A 19,715-nucleotide genomic window follows, 5' to 3' on the forward strand; every position below is an offset into this window, starting at 1 on the left:
ACGATAGATGGCGCCACTTCATAATATCTGCATTTAATTTGACCCTCGTCTACTTCTGGCTCACTTCTTGACTCAAATGAGAGATGAGCGTAAATTTCGATCAAACTAATTGTTGACGACGACACTGAGGCGAAATACTTTGCAGTTCTAGTTTAGTTTGCTGAGTGCGAAATCGATTTTAACGGGAAACACACGTTGCACATTAATAACTTTTGATTTATTGGATAGGATTCAGATATAGTTCACCAACAGCTTTTTACATCTGCTGCTGCTGCTGCTACTGCTGCTGCAAGAATAAAGAGAAAAAATGGCATCAAATTACACGTCGTTAGATAAAAGTTTTTCTCTGTATGTGTGTGCGTGTGGAAAAGTTTTTGCATAATTGGTTGTATGTGCGAGAGAATTTAATATGTGAAATGTGTGTGTGTGGTGGGAATGTGGATAGTGTTTAGCCAGGTGGATGGATGAGCGTGTGGACTACACTCAGCGAAACTCATTGCTCCCTCTGCAGCTAGCATAACTTTGTCTAATCTGAAGCGATTTTTAAAGTAGACTTAATATTAGTTTACATTGTTATATATGCTCCTTAATTCGTAGGATTTTCTAAGCTGCACAATTAATAACATTTTTAATATGTGAAACTTGTACGACAAAAGCTTTTAAAAACACTTTAAGCTGCCATAAAATGCTTTAGATCCGAATTCTCTGATTCTAATCCCATTTCAAATAGTTAAACTGAAAACTACACTTAAAAAAAAGTACTTTATGCAAAGCTGCGTGCAAATCTTATAGTAATATTGTCAATGTTGCAAGGCTGCAAGCAACGCTTTGCAACACATGCAACACATTTGCACTGATAAGTGCTTACCACATGGGGTAAGCTGCGTTGCAAAACAATGAGAAATTCGTCAACGGCTGACTGATTTCTAAACTGTCTTTTGTTGTGTGAGAAAAAACAAAAAAAAAAGCACTAAAAAAGGGGAACACAAAAACGCATTAAGGATGATAACCATGGCCACCCTGTTTGTTGAACTGACTTGCGCCACAAGCAGCGTTGTCGTCGTTTCAGTGTTAAGCAACGCTGCAACTTTTGCCACAATGCACAATTTTTACGCGCTCTACTTCATAAATTAAATAGCAGCCGAGAGTGACATGGGACTATCCCTCTCTCCATCTCTCTCTCTCTTTTTGTCTCTCTCTCTGTCTCTGTCTGTGTGTGTCTGGCTGTCTGTCTCTATCTGTCTGTGTGTGTGTATTACGTAATTTTCTAGACACACACACACACACAGCGAATGCCATTGTCTTTAGCGGTTGTTAGCAAACAAAACGTCAAGAAAAGTAATTCACTGCACAAAAGCGACGAGACGAGCTGGAATGGTTGGAATGGAATGGAATGGGATAGAATGGAGTGAAAGACAGCTAAAATTGAGGCTCAGGATTGTAACAACGTTGGAAAAGAAAAACCGAACCGCTGGAAATTGACAACTGTTCTCATCACGCCCCAAAGCCAAACAATTTCTTGACATTTTAATTTCGCATACCACTGAGAAATAATATTTCCACGTATATCCTTATTCAAGATTGTCTATAAGCTCAACACTTTAGTTTAAAGCATAAAATATGTTGAAATATAACAATTTCCAAAGCCTTTTGGCTTTGTCGAATTTTTGTTTAAGCCATCTAAAAAATGTTTCATTTAATTAATGCATTATTTAAGCACTGATTTATTAAATTATTTTTTTAAACTTTTTTGTCAGAGGTGGAAAAATTGACAGCATAACGTGGCAAAAGTTTTCCAATATTTAATTAATATTTCTTTGGTATTTATCACATATTAAATCGACCTTCATTTGTCAGTTTGACGCCACTTGTGGCACTTACTCTTTTTCTGCTTGTTGTTGTTGGGCATAAAAAATGTACATTTTTATTTATGTGGCCGCTCAATATGATTATTATTACAATTATTATTATGACAACATCTGAAAGCATATTTAGCCGCATTTCAGCCAGTCAGTCTGTGAGTCTCTGTGTGTGGGAAGCCTTTGTACGCTGCGCATAATTAACCAATATATGCGGATATATACACATATAACAACAACAACAACAAAAATGTTGAAGGCCATAAACCACTTGCTTTACTATGATTATTATTTTGTCTGGTGTAAAGTCAACATTTTATCACATGTAATAAAACTGAAAAAATGTTTTATTAATGCAAAGTCAAGCTACTCTTCATTCCGCGGGTTTTTCAATTACTAAATTGAAATACTTACAACAAAATCATTGTTAATTGAAATTATAATTTTAAAGTGTATTCCGAATTTGGCAGCTGAACTATTTGTCTTTTAAAGTATTATAAATACAAAGATTATTCGTTTTATACCCTGAAGATATTAAAAATGCAAAAATAGTTTTATACAATTTTGCAAAAGAATGCAGCAGACAGAAGGACCAGAGACATCTTAGTCTGTTTGTCTTTATCGATCTCAGAGACTATAATAGCTAAAGTGGTTAAATGTTGAATATAATTTCATTAAGATAGTAAAATAAACACAGATTTTGTAATTTATTAAGAATCTACTACAATTATGTACTTATCACCACTGCTTTGTGTATCTTAAAGTTGAGCACTCTCGACTCTCGACAATAAATTAAGAATTCAATTTAGTAATGCATTAAGAATTAAATTTCGAAACATTTCACACTCATGTTTGGCTTTAATTAGCTTTAAATTTAATATGTATACATAAAACTAAAATCCAAATAAATTGTTTTATCTTATTATCTCTCATTGCAGTGATTCAACATTTTCAATTCAATGTCAGCGAAATTCTCGGCGAGGTCACACTACAATCCCATTAACAACAGACATTAAAAACAACCAAGGCAAAGTAAAGGAAAAACAGCAAGAAAAAAAGCAAGAAGAGAAAAATTAAGGCAGCAGCAGATAAAAGAAGGCACTTTGATTGCAACATAAAATTACCACAGAAAATTGCATAAAATTGCAGAAGGCACAGACAGAGGCAAAACCGAGAAGCAGAGAACGAGAGAGAGAGAGAGAGAGAGAGAGAGAGAGAGAGCGATGCAAGATAACTAAATAAAAAGAAAAAAATAGAGGTAGAAGCAGAGGAAGACGGCTTGAAGATAGTCGAATCTAAACGGGGTCAGCAATTTGCTGCACGATTGTCAGGAACCCAACGAGCCGAAAGTTTAATTGCCAAAGCTATTGTCCTTTTGTTGTTGTTGTTGCTTTTTTTGTCCTGGGCGAATGCAACAATTAAAGCCAAAAACTTTTGGACAAAATGCTGCTGGCCGAGACCGGTTGCCAACTTGCTAAACAAATCCATCGACAACAACAACAATTGTTTAGGGCATAAGAAACATAACCCGAAAATATCCAAAACAGGAGCAGGAGCATCAGCAGCAGCAGCAGGAGGAGGAGGAGGACGAGGAGGAGGAGGAGCGAAGCTTTAAAATTGTCTGCTTCTAATTTGAATGGACTCAACAGCATTCGACATACAAATGCATATTTGGAAACTTTTGTTAATTGGTAAGTGACAGTTTGTGTTCTACGCTTTTTTCTTCGTTTTTCACTTGTTCTTATGAGGCAACACCTCACCCCCTGCTCCCTGCTTGCTACTAATATGACCCATTCAGAGCCAAGTCGCAGCCAAGTCAAGTTTGGTTGAGTTTTGTAAACAACGTACAAAATAAGAATGCTAATTTTTAACTTTGAACGCGCTGCATTCGTTAAATTAACCAGCATACAAAAATATATAAAGAACATACAAAAACAAGTCGAAATAAGTTGGCAACAGCTGACAAAGTTTTAATACCCTTACAGCTTTGCTGTCTGGGCAACATTTGGTTGCGAGATTGTTTTGAGAGTTTTGTAAGAGAAATACTTAAACGTATTGAAAATTGTTAGTTATTTTGGTGGTTAATAAATTATATGCCTGCATTGACAATTATCAAAGAGATCAATAAACTATTTCTAGATGAGAGTTCAGTTTCCATGAAGTTATATTCTCTTTTTAGAGACGAAAGTTTCTTTATGAACAGCTTTATACTCTAAAGAGAGTTGTTAGAAGAAGTTATTTTGTATAGTTTTTCAAGAACTTACTTTCTTTAATAACGAAAATATATTTTTCTTAAATAGACATACTCTGTATACAGATAAGGGGTCCTTCGAGTTATTTTTGCATACTACATTTAGAAATTAAACATCCTTTTTCAAGAAATGATTGACTCTAAAAACGATAATTAAATTTTTAAGAAGTTAATTATTTGGAAAGGAGACTAAAATAGGTTCTTTATGAAAATGCATTGTCTGCATAGAGACTAAAGTTGCTTTTCATGAAATTCTATACTCCATTTAGCGATACACCTTCTTCTTTTATAGAAGGTATACTCCACTTATAGTTAATCGCTTCTTTTTCAAGATGTTCTACAATCTATACAGAAATGACAGTTATTTTTTAAAGAAGTTCCTCTTTCGATCCATGCCAAGAATTCAACTACCCTCTGTAAGGGTATATGGGAAAATAACAAAATTAAAAAACAAGAAAAAATAGCAAAAGGCAAGGGCAACTTTCGGAAAAGGGTTTCAAGTTGCAGGCAACGTATCTCAGAGCGCTTCTTCCTCCACTTCGTCCCTTTTGGCCCTTTTTCAGCTCTTCATATTTAACTTGGCCTCTTGGCAGTTGCCTTCCGCTGTTGCTGCTGCTGTTGTTAATGTTGTTGTTGTTGCCTCTGCCTGGAGAGTTGTGCAGTTTTATTGTACAAAATATTTTTATTTTTTTTGCAACGCTGATTTAAATAGTACTTGTACTTTAGCCTACTTGTTTTCTGGCCCCAACTTGAGCAAGTCTCTGTTGCGTGGAGTGTAAAAGTGTCGAGTGTGAGGAGAGGTGCTTCCCCCCTCTTCCCAACACACTTCCACCACCCTGTTTGAGGTGTTTAATTATGATGCCGCACAAGCTGCAAAACTTGCGGCCGTTTACTTAATTTGTTTTAAAGTTTTAATGCTGACTTTATTAGACCGAACTTGGCGTGCAACACAATTTTCATCCGTTGCCCGCCACAAATTAATTGCATAAAACTGACAGCAAGTGTAGCATATGGTGCACATTTTCATATACCTTTTACCATCTTATTTTAAACATCAGATAGTTTGGAAACGGTGTGCAGCATGACATTAAATACCACCATATTTAATGAGAGTCTTAAGGAAACTAATAATAGAATGTTGTATTAAATGAATTCATAAAACAAAAAGGACTTCATAAAACAACTCACCTCCTTTTCCTTAAATGTGCATCAGAGTTCACGGTAAAATAATAATATTCTCTAATTGTTGATTACTCACATCCATTTATTGTATCTATCATTTAATGTAAAACATGTGTGTTATCCTATTATTGCCTAATTATATAGTTCCTCACTTGACTTATAAATAAACTCCTCAGGAGCACTTTGAAAGAAAACAACTCTTTAACTATTTGTAATTGATTTACCTCACAGAATGACTGCTTCGAATTAAGAAAGGCAATTAGAAGTTGATTATTGCTGTGCACTAAAACATTTTTCAATTTGCAATTGCTGCAATTGCATTCAGATTCAATTTGTGATTTAGTTTCTACGCCTGAAGCAGTATTTTCTGCAATAGAAAATATCAAATTCAGCTGGAGCAAATATCTTTTATCTTGTTGCGTAAAACTTTTTTGAAAAGACATCCTGGCTGGCTGGCACTTAATAAACTTATACAACTAGCTGAGTATCTGAGAGTAACTCGAAGTGTTTGAGAGATGGCAGCACCAGTTTGAAGTTCAGGTCAACTATCTCTCGTTGTGCCTCTCTCTCTCTCACACACACTTTCTGATTGATGACATCGATAAGTGCTTTAAAATTGCGCACATGTCCTGTTTGTTGGACGGACATCCTGCCAGATAAGAACTGAGTGGTAGAGTTGCTCTAAATTGCACATTCGCCTTTGCCACATAATTCCTCAAGGCGATTATGTTGCACTTTAATTTTGTTTTTTGACATTAGGCAAAACTGGATAATTACGCTTGCTCCCAAAAACAAAAACGATACCAACTCCACTTGAGACTTTTGACTTTTTACGCGGCTAGCCACAAAAGAGGGGGAAATGTGGAGAGGTTTTCTATTTTCAGCTTTACAGACTGTTAAACTACTCTGTTATTGTGCTATGACTTTTCACCGATTATTTCGCTCTATTTTCCTCTTTTACAAGGGCCAATTTAAACAGCAAAAAATTCGCGAACAATTAAACTTTTCCCAAGCTTTGACAACTGTTTTAAAATGTTCTCTTTGAACCTGAAAATGAATGCAAATTAGCAAGTGACTATAAATGATATATAAAATAATTAATTGTGTTTGATACTTTTTGCATGAAATTCGAGTATATTGCTTAACGGTTCGAGAAAAGTTAATAGTTTCTAGACAACTGTGTCCAAGCAGCTAAACTTATCAAAAGTTGCCTATTTTGTCAACAAATCACCTATGCCCATTTTTTGTGGTCAAAACACACATTTTAAGCCAAGTTTAGTTTGTGACCAAAGTGCAAATATTGACCATAATTTCACGTAATTTTTACACATTTTCTTTCAACAATAAAAATTCAACAGCACAAAAGTCTACACTAAAAACGAGCTAAACTTAACGAAGACTAATCCTTGGATGTCAACTCTAAGCTTTTAGCCATAAAAAGCTTTAGTATTAAAGCTTTCGATGCATTTTCCAACTGGTATAAGTATTAGACTTTTTTCGAATATAAAAACCATAAAAATAAAGGAAAATGCAAGGGATTTTTGACTTATATCTTAGACCACTTAGAGTATTATTGAAAGTTTTGAATAAAGTGGTTGAGTAGGGAAATATAACATCGTCTTAGCAAGGTCAAACTTAGAAGACCATTATAAGTTATGAATTCAATGAAAGCATAATATTTCTCATTAATAATTCGATTCTAAAGCTTTAATATAAGTATCTCTAATATTTAATTCTATTTAGCTATAATTCTTATAAATACATGTTAAATATATCTTATATGTGGTTTTATAAGTTGCATTTGTACAATAATATAAGTGTTGCATTTAAGACTTATACCTTAAAAGTACTAGGACATTTCTAACTTATTATTCGTTCAACTTTCAGTCTACTACAATATAAGTACTTGTATAAGAGGACAAACTAATGTCCACAGAAGTACGGGATGTATAAGTAATATTTTTATAAGCAGAATCAACTTATACCCTTGCAAACTTAGAATTCCTTTTATAAGTTGAAATTTCCCAATAGCTTTTCTGGAATAACTCCGAATTTAAAATCCCTTTATAAGGACTTGTAAAATCTGAAGCTTTTACTTGAGTGAAAGCAGGAAAAACTAAGTCTATTCATTTTTTATGGCTTGTGTATAAGAGTTGCCAAAACTACTGTTATACACACATCAGTTTAAGAGAAAATAAATGCCTCATTCTTAAGCAAATTGGCAATCAGCGCTTAACATGTTCAAGAGTTTTTAAAAAATGAATATGTAAATAATAAAATATTGCAGAATAAAAAAAAATTTAAAAAACACTTAAAGCGCAGCCAGCTAAATTAATATTGAAAGTATGAAAAAGTTAAACAAACACAAAAGAAATGATTAGCTCAGCTAAAAATCGAATTTGCACATAATGTGCATTCTAAATGTTTTTACACCTTTCACAAAACGATTTATTAAATTGCAATTCAGCGTTTTAGCTTGATATAAATAGGCATTTATAGTTTGAAATTAATTACAGATTGCCATACATAATAATGGCATTATTCAGTGTCCACTTCCATGGTGCGATAAACGTCAACAAATTAGAAATTACGAGAGTGACAAAAAGCAAGCCAAAATGAACCCGCAAAAACCGAGTAACAAAACCAGCAAACAACAAAACTGCTAACAAAATGTTAACAGACACTGAGCAGCGATAACAGCAACAGCAGCAGCAGCAGCAAGGGAGTGTGGGTGGGGCGGGTTGTGGGTGGAAACCTATAATTTGTGTGTTGCGGACTTAACCCTGTTCAACTCTCCACCCACACACACACATACACACATGAGTCTAGTTTTATTATTGTGGCTTCATTTGCCATGCACAAAGCGACCAACACTGAAAGAGACAGACTGAAGAGTGTGCTTGTGAGATAGAGAGAGAGAGAGAGAGAAAGCGACGCCCGAATCTGAAATGAAAAATCTTCAGCACTGCCTTTGATATATGCACACTCAGACACACACACACACACACATCGGACAACATGTAGACTTGCACAATATTAGCAAAAAAAAAAAACTAAATAAATAAGGAAACAACAAAGAGCCGGATGCGTATGCCTTGAATAGTGTTGGACAACACTTGTGGCTTTTGGGTCACACGCATTTCCACTAAACTACATGACAAACATGCAGGAATACCCTAGTCCACAGTGCTCGTCTCGCAGATACCCTGCATCTATTTAAATATATTAAAATCTATCTGTGCTTATACAGAAAATGCTTTTTCTTACTTGCAGTGGAATTCTTTGGTGTATTCTAAGGGATCTTAAAACAAATTTTAAAGGTGACCAATATAATGTCAAAGATATTTGATTAAAATTGCGCTTGTTGTTGCTAACAGTAATCGATTTTTATCGAAATGGCTAAATTGTTGGAATTGATCTATACAACGAGATAAACCTGATCTACGCTAAGCTCTGCTAGTTCATTCATAATAAACAAGAATATATATTCTTTATAGGGTCAGAGATACTTCCTTCTGCCTACTAAAATCGCTTTCCCATTCATGTTTAAAATGGAAAAGATAAGATAAGAATGCATAGATAATAAATATAAAGACCAAAAAGATAGTTGTATTTATGTATGTATGTATTATAAATAAGTTATATATAGTTATAAGCCACATTCTAAGTTGAATAGAGTAGCTACAACTCTTAAATGTTTTTCTTTATTGTGCACTTTATTTTGTGGCAGTGTGGGTGTGAAAATGGCCACAGATACAATTTGTGTTACCACCAAGTAAATGTTGATACTTGACATAGACAAATACACACACAGAGCAAGTGAGAGAGAAAAAGAGGGAGCAGGAGTGGAGGGGCGAAGAGAGAACGATAAAGAGAAAGAGTTAGAGCAAGAGCAGAAGAAAGAGAGAAAAGTTGGCAGCGCTAACCCGTTTGGAGTTTGTTTTATGCTTCCGCACACTTGACATTACGTTGCCACTGCAACATCCTCCTAATCCCCGCCACCCACATCGCAACCCAGCCTCATTTCGGCTCATTTTGCCCCGAGTTGTTGGTGTTGTTGTGGTTTATTTGTTTGTGCCCCCCAACGAGCAGCGTTAAAAGGAAGCCTTTATTCAATTTCACTTCGACTCCCAGCCACTATTTATTTATGTGCGTATTTCTATGCGAGTAGTCCTGTACATGGTGGGGTGTGGGGGTTGCGTGGAGTAGTCCTTTGGCCTGTTCGAACGTTCCTGACACTTTGAAAGCAAATTATTACAGTCTGATGAGTTCGCCTTGCTGACGAATGTCGCTGGCCAATAAATTATGCTTTTGGGCGCGCTGATAAGCCGAAAGGAATAACGAAAACTTGGCCCAAATCTATGTTGCCCCATCTCTCTCTCACTCACTCTCTGCCTCTCTCTTCTTTTCTCTTTCTCTCAGTGGGTCGCCCATCAATTTGTTTGCTTTATTTAAGTTTCTGGGCTGCTTGTTTTAGCAAGCACATAAAACAAAAAAAAAAAAACTTGTTTGCATGCGCTTAAGTGGCACGTACCTCATTCCTGTGTGTCTTTGGGGCAAGTCCAAACTACTTACAGGCAAAATTATACACTGAGAAATAAATGAAGCATACTAGATGTGTAATATAATATACAAACAAACGCTATGATATGAAAATAATTTAAAATTCGACTAGAAGATATCCTGAAATGTACTTTTAAATATATGGAAAACTAATTTCGATATGAAAATACGGATTTTTTTTCAGTCTTTTAAATATGTATATTTAATGCATATATATGTATACATAGATAAAGATTTATATGGGACCTCTATTCAAATTAATGCAACTCCATTTAAATCTGTTCAAAAGGTTGCAAACTCAAATGCCAAAAGTCGAGCAGCCAAATTGAACGCATCGCATAGCTCAAATTGCTGTTTGTAGCAGCTGCTGCTTGCCACTGCTGCGTGCGACGAGGACAATGCAAGGATAATGCCAAACCGCACAAATGTGTGCGTGCCTTTGGCGCCTTGCAACAATCGAAAATATTCGCCGCGAAATTAATTACACAGAACGAAATGAGGTGAGGCAAAGACAGCGTTTCATGATTGTTCCCACCCAACACCCCTTGGGTTACTTCACCGCACCCCCAATGCTCCCACCAACCCTTTGATATGAATGTGTGTGTGTGTGTAAGTGGTTTATAGCTGCCACAAGCAGCAGGCCAAAAGATATGGCCGCTTCTTACGCATACCTGTTTTGTATGGCCTTATTGGCCATATAATGCGCCTCGGCAACTGCTGATTCTGCTGTTTGCTCCTGTTTCCTGTTTGTTGTTGGTGTTGCTGCTTGCTGGCGTTATCCTGCTGCATTCCTTTTTGCTTGGCTGCAACCGCAATCCTTGCAATATAAACTACTTTGCGGTTCAAAGTTGATGCGCTGGAAACTTTAGCTGAATGCTACGCGTCTGCAAGTTAATTAAAGTGCTTTATAACCTGCTTAACTTACCTAGCCCCTCCACTCCCCCTCCACTCCAATGCCCTCCTCTGCCCCTACACTCAACCTTCAAACCTTTTCCTTGTCCTTGTGAATAAGAGTTTTGTGGTTTTCTGTCTGTTCCGCCAAAGCAATCACAGCTGTTGCCAGTTTATCAACCAGTTTGTTGACTTTTTACCGACTTTCCAACGATTTTCACTTAAACACTTTGCAGCAGAGCTTGGATTAGTTTTTGTTATTTTGTTCTCATTACTTGGGCTTGTCACCAGCAAGTAAGTACTTTACTTTATTTATCTCTGCGGGGCTCCTTCGCTTATATAAAAAGCAAATTCTTATCAATTTTATCAACACCCAATCGACTTATAATAACCCAGCAACTCAATGGATTAGCTGGAGTTTGTCTATGGCTTTAAGCTGATTAAATATTGGCTGGAATACGTTGAAATGTAATAGTAGAGAGTGCTCCACTTGGGAATGATTTTAAAGATGCTGTTAAATATAGAGTTGGCTTATTGGTGGCAATTTGTTCAATATGAATATACATTTTGGTTAACTAAATCTGCGTTTTTAGCTGCGTTTAATGAATTTTGTACACATAATAAAAATGTTGTCTTGTTTTGCTATCGATTTGTATCGATATTCACGATAAATACATCAAATTAAATCAATTTTATTTGCGTATGATTAACGACAACTTATATTCCAAATTTTAAGTCTCTAGACACTATAGTCTCCCATACAGATGGACAGAAATGACTAAGTCGACTCATTTGTCGATGCTGATCAAGAAATATATACCTTATGGGATTGGAAATGCTTCACTTTTCCTTAAACATACTTTTGCTTAACTTTATTATACCTTTCTCATCATTTTTTAAAGCTTCTGGGTATCAACAAAAATGTTTGTTTAACAAGTTATTTCTTTAGACTTGGCCAACATTCCAAACAGGGTCTCTTTAAAGAGCTCATTGCTTTAGTAATTAAATAATGCAAGGTGTTAATAGATATAAGCCACAAAAGTGTGTGTGCTGTTAATCAGAAATGCTTTTAGCCGCAAAAGAACTGTATTCAATTATGCAAACAAAATAAGTACGAATTTGGCCGCAAGCAAAGTGGAGGACAGACCGCTCACAAAAGCCACGACTTGTGTCAAAAGGAAGCGGACGTCAACAGCAGCAACAGCACAGCAACAGCAACAGCCACAACAAACAAAAACAGCAACAATTGCTGGCCAACAGAAACATTAGTGGCAGCAACAATTTTGTAGCTGGAAAATCAAGACTTGAGCCGCTTTCGACGCTGCCAAAAAGCAAAAAACTTTTATTTCATTTTTGTTTTGTTGCTATGCTTTTGCTACGCAAAGAGGGGAGTAAGGGGACAGTGGTAGCAGCAGGACATGGGCGGAGGGGGGTGGAAAGCAGCAACTGTATATGAAAATTAAATAAGTAGCAGCTTAAATAACTTGGGGCAACACTCCAGCAAGCAGAGCGGAAGCAAAGGGAGATGGAGAGAGAGAGAGAGAGAGAGAGAGAGAGAGAAATAGAGTGAGAGAGAGAGGGAGCAGCAGTTTGTAAAAAGGAAAAATCAAATATATAGCAGGCATCAAGAAGAGGACCTCTCAAAGGTAAAAGACACTGCCACAAAAGGTCGGCAGAGGTGCGAACTCAGTGCAGCAACAAAAGCAGGCAAGAATGGGCAGGTGGCTGGAAGAAACGATAAATGACAACTTGAAGCACATCAAAAGAAGGCACAGCAAAACACAGCAGGACACAGCAGGACACAGCAGGACGCAGCAGGACGCAGCAGGACACACAGGACACGTACATGTATACATATATATACCTATTATATATATATATATATATTTGCGTATATACTTAGGTGAGTCAGGTGCCTGGCTTTGGCACGTGCATTCTATTGTTTGAGTCCTTAGCACAGTTTGCACGACGCTTATCTAAATGGCCAGAAGAATTTATTCTATTCAAAAAAAAAAGAAAAAAACTTTTGATTTAAACAGTTGCCAGTTGCCAGTTTTCAGTTGTTGTTGCTGCAGTTCCTGTTGTTGTTGTTGCTGTTGCTGTTGCTGTTGCTGTGACAGCTGCTTTGCATTTTGATTTGGGTCTCTTGGCGTGTGCAAAAATATTTATTTAATATTAACGCCCAATATAAGCACACACATACTGGGTGTGTTTGTCATATTATTTGCCTATTAACTTTGACAAGAACGCCAAATGTTGTCCAACTGGCAGTTAATCAGCATTCGACATGCACTTGCACGTCTCAACAGTTGACTCATTTGTTGAAGTTGTCCCGCTTTGGCCTGTATCAAAATGTCTTCTTCTGCCCATCTTTCTGATAAGAGCAACTCGTCGAAATTCTTGGGACACCTGTCACCTGTCATCCGTTTATCATTCTTCAGCGTCTACCTCTCAAAAGTCCTACCGTCATTACTAGTAGCCTTATCTTATATAGTATGAATATATATAACAAGATCTGATCTCAATCTCCCCAAAACTAAATGCAATTCCGCTTTTTGAGTTTTAAGTCAGCGACATCAAAATTGTTGGCCACATTTTGTTTGTTCTTCTTCCCTGTAAATCTTATAGTAACTTTAAGGTTGACTTATTTGCAATTTTATTAAAGAAATTGATAGCATATTTCTCCGATAGAGGAGAAATTATTTATTTATTCTTAAAACAACTCAAAAAAATTAAAATAGTTTCCAAAAATGCTTAGATTAGATATTAACAATCTTTAAATTTTCCCAAAAATCTGTTTTTAATAAATTAAACTTAAAAGTACAGCATATTTAAATATAATTTATTTAAAATATTTCAACATTTTACTATGCCAAATCTTGCGCACAAAAGTTCAAAATTTATCTATTTATTTTTTATTTCATTAATATTTCACAATTTAAAACGATTTCTAAAAATCAGTTCACTTATCTCGTTTTCAGATCAATTTTTGATTTACACAGATTTTTTGAAATTTCATTGCAATTAATTGTGTAAGTGTATCTAAGCAGAGTATAAAACTAATAATCTTTGTGTAGGACTTTCTCTAGTCGATTACTTATTCGCACTCAGTGGGTTTTCCGCTGCTCATCTGTCGATTGTGGTGCCATTAGGGCGATGCCATCATTAGGATGGTGTCCTTTGTCTGTAACACTTTTTTTGTAGTTGTTGCTTATTTGCTGTAGAGTTGCCACCTGTCAGCTGCAAATTGTCGCATTAAAAGTTTGCAGTTGTTTTTTGCTTGTTGTTTGTTTGTTTGGTTGGTTTTTCTTCTTTTTTTATGGCCAAGCTGACCACACTGCTGGTCAAATGATGGAAATGGTATGGCAAATGGTTACCTTTTAGACGTGCAACGTGTGGTATGCGTAATGTCAACTATTTAACAATGCTGCATTGTTGTGGCTGCGCACTGTGGCCGGGTGTTATGTTAATTACTGCTGTGCTCATTATTTGATTGCTTGAAATCAATGCAAGTTTGCATACAACTCCATACACATAATTGTCATCCCAGCTGAGAGTCCTGCCCAAGGATGTTTGCCTGTCAGCGTTACATTGTGACAAGTACAATGCACAAACATAAATGCGTCACTGTGACTGGAATGCATCGCATGCAAATAAGCTCAACTTTTGGGGCAGGGTTAGAGTCCACCTCCTGGTTCGGTAATGTTACGTTAACAATTGTCATAACATGGCCAATTGATGGGTAGTTAGAGTGCTTTGTGTTGCAACTGACCAACCGGGAGTGGCATCCAATGGCCAGCCGGTTATGGCGTTGACACACATTCATACTTACAACTACACACAATACAATAACAAAAATAAAATAGTTCTGTTCTGGAAATACTGAAAGTGCTCAAAATGTGTATAAATTCTTGCTTGCATGTTGATGGTGTAATTTTTGTCATGAAATAGAGGATTTTAAGAAGTAAGTTTCCACATTTTAGACATTTAAAATAACGAAATTATACATTAAATCTCAGTTTAAAATAACAGTTTCACTTTTCTTATTGACAATTAAGATTGTCAAAAATGCTTTACAAATATCAGAGATAGTAATGTCAGAGATTAATAATTTTTCAATTAATCTCTGACTTTGAAGCATCATTGTTCAACATGCCATAAATAAAAATTAGTCTTGTTTTATCTGCGTAGTTTATTATAAACAAAAAAAGTTTTTCTGTTTATATATATTAGTATTTATATATATATATTGTTTTGATTTATTTAAATTAGCTACTTGGTGTATAATAATTTGAGAAAATATACTATTCTTACAGAATTCTTATTCAGCTCTTTCGCTCAGCTGCTTTCAGAGTCTTTGAGATGTTGTTCCTGACAAACATTTATTTAGACACTTACACAAATGTATGCTCCACTTCATGCCATCCTGTCTATGCATTTTTAATGGGTATACAAAAGAATCGATGGCCAGCAATAATGGCAGCAGGTAACGTCAGCCAAATGCATTAATGCATGTTGTGCCAGCTCTTTGTCTGTCTCTGTCTCTATCTCTGTCTATCTCTGCATTTGTCTGTCTCCTTCTCAAATTGCATTTGAAGCTGACCAGAGGCATGTGTGTAATGTGTGCGACGCGTTTGTGGTGTGTGTGTGCTGTGTGTGTGTGCCGTGCAGAGGGTCAGCCAAACCAGACAATGGCCAATACAAAATAGCAAATAACAAAAGGCGGCCACACAAATAACTCACGACAATGCGACTTGAAATGAAGATAGATGCCTCTTGGCAGTAACACACACACACACATACACCCTCTATCTCTCTCTATGGTTATCTGTGTGTGCGCTTCTCATGTATGTATGGATGATGTACTGGCTGCCACAAAATGTTGAGGGTTGGGGGTTATATGTGACACACTAACTGCATGAGTGAGTGCATTGCATGAATGCCACCTACTCGACTGACTGACTGACTGCCTGGTTGACTGACTGCCTGGTTGACTGACTGACTGCCTGACTGACTGACTGAGTCGAGCTGTACTTTTGCTTTGTACCCAGTTGGCTGCCAATGCTGGCCAAGTTATTGTGCGTGACATCAAGTGAATTGTTGTTTATTTCTCGTCTCGTTTTGTCCGCCCTGACAAATGTGGCACTGACGTTTTATATCATGCCATTTAACTGCCGTCGCGCTTTCTGCCACACTAAATTGATATAAAGCATCCACACACAAACAAGGCACACACAGTGCATTGAACCTTGAACTCATTTATAGGCCATAATTAACACTCGAACAATCAATTAACAACCGCATTTTGCAAATATTCAAGTGACTCGTCAAGGATACTCAAGCAGCCACTTCAAGGCGCTCGCAGCAGGAGCCCAGTTTCAGGGCAACAGCGCGCAAGGACTCGCCAGGATATCCCACCGACTCACTCCGTGCTACGTGACAATGGCACAATTTATGCGTTTTCCTGCATAATGAGGCAGCAAAAGAATGGAGGATGACGCATTTTGACATAAATTGCAAAAGGGCAAATACCAAATGCCAAAGAGCTCAACGCATAAGCCTTTAAAATGTGGCAAACATCAATTTAAGCGTGTCAAAATTGGTCAGCTCGACCAGAGATACCCTGTAAGAGGTCAAACACACATCTCTGATAGATATATAACATTATAGATCGGCTAACTTGAGCAAGCGGAAGTTAATCGACATCTGCAAACTAGTATAAATTTAAAGAGTATAATGAAGGCATACGGAAGTATCGCCGAGCCCATTAAATATATATTTTCTTGATCAGCATCAAAAGTTGAGTCGATTTAGTCAAGCACATTTGTGCCTCTGTCTGAAGCAGTCGATCTTAGGAACTATAATAAGTAGAGACTTATAATTTGGCATATAAGTTCTCGAATACTACACCCAGATCGAGTGTCATTCATCTCATCGATAACTTATGCTGTTTCGTGGATATCGATACAAATCGATTTCCGATTGCTGATTTATTATTAATCAACTGTAAAAATGCACAAGCATCGCAGTTTTCGTTAATCAATTTCAAATGAAACAAACTACCAACAGCAAGTCAACAATTTATTTGACAGCTGGCCACAGGGTATCTCATAGTCTCATATTATAGAACTCAATAGATTAATATTGTTAAAATTTCATAAGCCCGCAAATCTATATACAAGATTTTGCTGGCAACAGGGTAAAGTCGTCAAATGAGGCAGCAAAGCGTTGCTTATCAAGCACACCACACACACACACAAACACCACACACACACACACACACACACAAACATTGACATACACAGAGATATGCAAATGCAATCTGTGGGATTGTTGCTGTCGTTTCTATTTTTGTGAATAATTTTGATAAGTTGAACATAAATCGGACGGCGTCATGTAAAAATGAGATGGATGCCACTAAAATGCAAAATATGTTGCAGCAAATAAAACAAATGCTTTCTCGTGTCTGTGTGTGTGTGTGTGTGCGTGTGTGTGTCAGAAATTATTTACAAAATATTTATACTAATTTTCTGGTAGCCAAAAATTGCAACAAGCAAAATGAAAATTTATTCCACTGCATCCTTTGTTGTTGCTGACCAAAATTGCACCTTTCACTCAGGTTAATGTGCGTGTGTGTGTGTGTGTGTGTATTAGTTTGCCGCTATTTCGCTTTAATTAGCTAGCATGCAAAAATAAAACGCATTATCCAATGAAATGTTGGAAAATTGTGTCAGGTTTCAGCTTATGCAGCAATATTTGTTATTTATTTTACTATTGTACTTTGACAGCATATCTATTTGATTTCCAATTTATATCATTGTAAATGTTTCAATTTCAATTTCGTATGCAAACAAATAGAATTGCGTTTATTATTATAAAATACACATACATAAGTAAATATTTACATAAATTTACATTTTTGTAAATTTGCTCATGAATATTCCATTGTGGATTTTACAGATGTTAAATGTGATTATGTTTGGCCAAACTGTGCTAAGATCATGTTAAGCTAAATCATTTTGCAGAGCTTAGTAGATTTGTCAAGCGAAGTTAACAGCGTGAACAACAGTGACTGTAAAGCTCAGTCGCAGCATGCTTAAATTATTGTCGTCGTCATGCTTATGCACTGCTTTTGTGTACGGAATGCGAGGGGTTTCCGCGGGGTCTGTTGTGGCTTCTGCCATTTTGTGTGTTCTCGTGTTCAATTCAGGCACCCAAACTTAGAGGGAGTGAGAGGGAGAGTGGTGCTTGCAGAGAGAGGGGGACAAACTAAAGGCAAACATACCAAGTTGTAGCGTTGCAAATCTTAACGTGATTTAAACATCACGACGTAGCTGGCAAAATAACTGTAACGCATGCAGAGCACACACACACCCACAGCACAGACAACGAGACACAGAGAGAGACAACGTCGCTGACAGCACAGTTGTTGTTTTTGGCCAATGGAGTCGGGTAAGGGGAGCAGCCGCCGTACGAAGAGTACAAGAACAGTTAGTATGCCCACGTAGCTGTCAGCTTTAAGCATGTGTGTGTGTGTGTGCGCGCGTTCATTTTGTTTAAAGTAGAGATGAGTGCGGCTCGTGCTGTTTTTTTCGTGACACGAATAATCTGTAATTTCCATTTAAAATATACAATTCAGAGGAATAATTCAATAAAATATCTGGGTATGCAATTAAAATTATTTAAAATTGAAATTGCAATGTTAGAAAATTAGGAACTGATAAGAAAAGTATATACGAGACGATCGTAAATGAGACGTGTTAGTAAAAGAAATTCGAAAGCTCGAGCACAATGAGACGAATGGGATAAATTAGGGCACATTAAATTCCTTTTGGGGATCAATCACAAATAATACAGAGAATTTGGTATCAAAATCTATGTTTAAAAACAGAGTTTGCATTTGCATAATCGAAACTCTTCTTCTTCTTCTACGTGTTAGTGTCGGTACGTCATTTTTGGTATTTGGGTTGCACGTGTTTTTTGTCGATTTGTGTCCTGTCTAAAAATGAAATAGTTGAAAAATGTTTGACAGCCGAAAGAGTCTTAAAAAAATACAAAATTCGCGCATATTTTTAGAGATATGTTTTTGAACGAGTTTCGGCATTTAAAGAATGTTTGAATGTTTTTAAAATATATTCGGAAAAGTGCATTAAAATTGTGAATAGAAAATACATATTCAAACAAACAGAGTATCTACTAGTCGTGCATGCATCCCATTTATAGCATTCTTATTTGATTCTTATCGATTGGCATCCTTTTTTTATGCAGTGTTGATCAAGTTTCATATGCAGCTGCCCAAAATCTTTGCAGCACTTTCGCTTCATCTTCATTATTGCACATACCACAATTTCTGTTGTGGATGTATCTGTGTGTAGGTGAGTGTATCTGTGTGTATGTGTGTGTGTGTGTGTGCGTATGTGTCTGTGTGTGTGTGTCTGTGTGGGAGTGCGGACATTTTCAAGCAAGTTTTGACCAAATTTTTCGGTGAATGGCGAACTGGATGAAGCCTCAACCTTTATCGCCTCGCTCTCTCTCTCTCTCTCTCTCTCTCTCTCTCTCTCTCTCTCTCTCTCTCTTTAGCTCTCTATGTCTGTCTCTCTCTCTCTCTCTCTCTCTCTCTCTCGCTCAATATGTATGGAAATGTGAGCGTGTCCAGTGGCATAGCGACCAAAACACGTTGCATGCATAAATGCAACTTTTGCCTCCCCCTCTGCACATGAATGCATCATTGTTGTTGTGGTTGTTGTCCTTGCTGCTGCTGCTGCTGCTGTTGTTGATGTTGGCATTGTAGCTGAAGTTACTGTCATGTCAGTTCAGGCCAAGCAGCACGATATTTTAGCTGCATGTGTACACGGCCAACAGCAACAACAACAACAGAAGCAACAACAACAACAGCAACAGCATTTGTAGTTTGTTGTGTACTCGTATAATTTCAGCAAAAGCTGCCTGTGCTGAACATGTCTGTTTGC

This window comes from Drosophila grimshawi, unplaced genomic scaffold, assembly GCF_018153295.1.
Source record: "Drosophila grimshawi isolate 15287-2541.00 unplaced genomic scaffold, ASM1815329v1 contig_1377, whole genome shotgun sequence".
Taxonomy (NCBI): Eukaryota; Metazoa; Arthropoda; class Insecta; order Diptera; family Drosophilidae; genus Drosophila; species Drosophila grimshawi.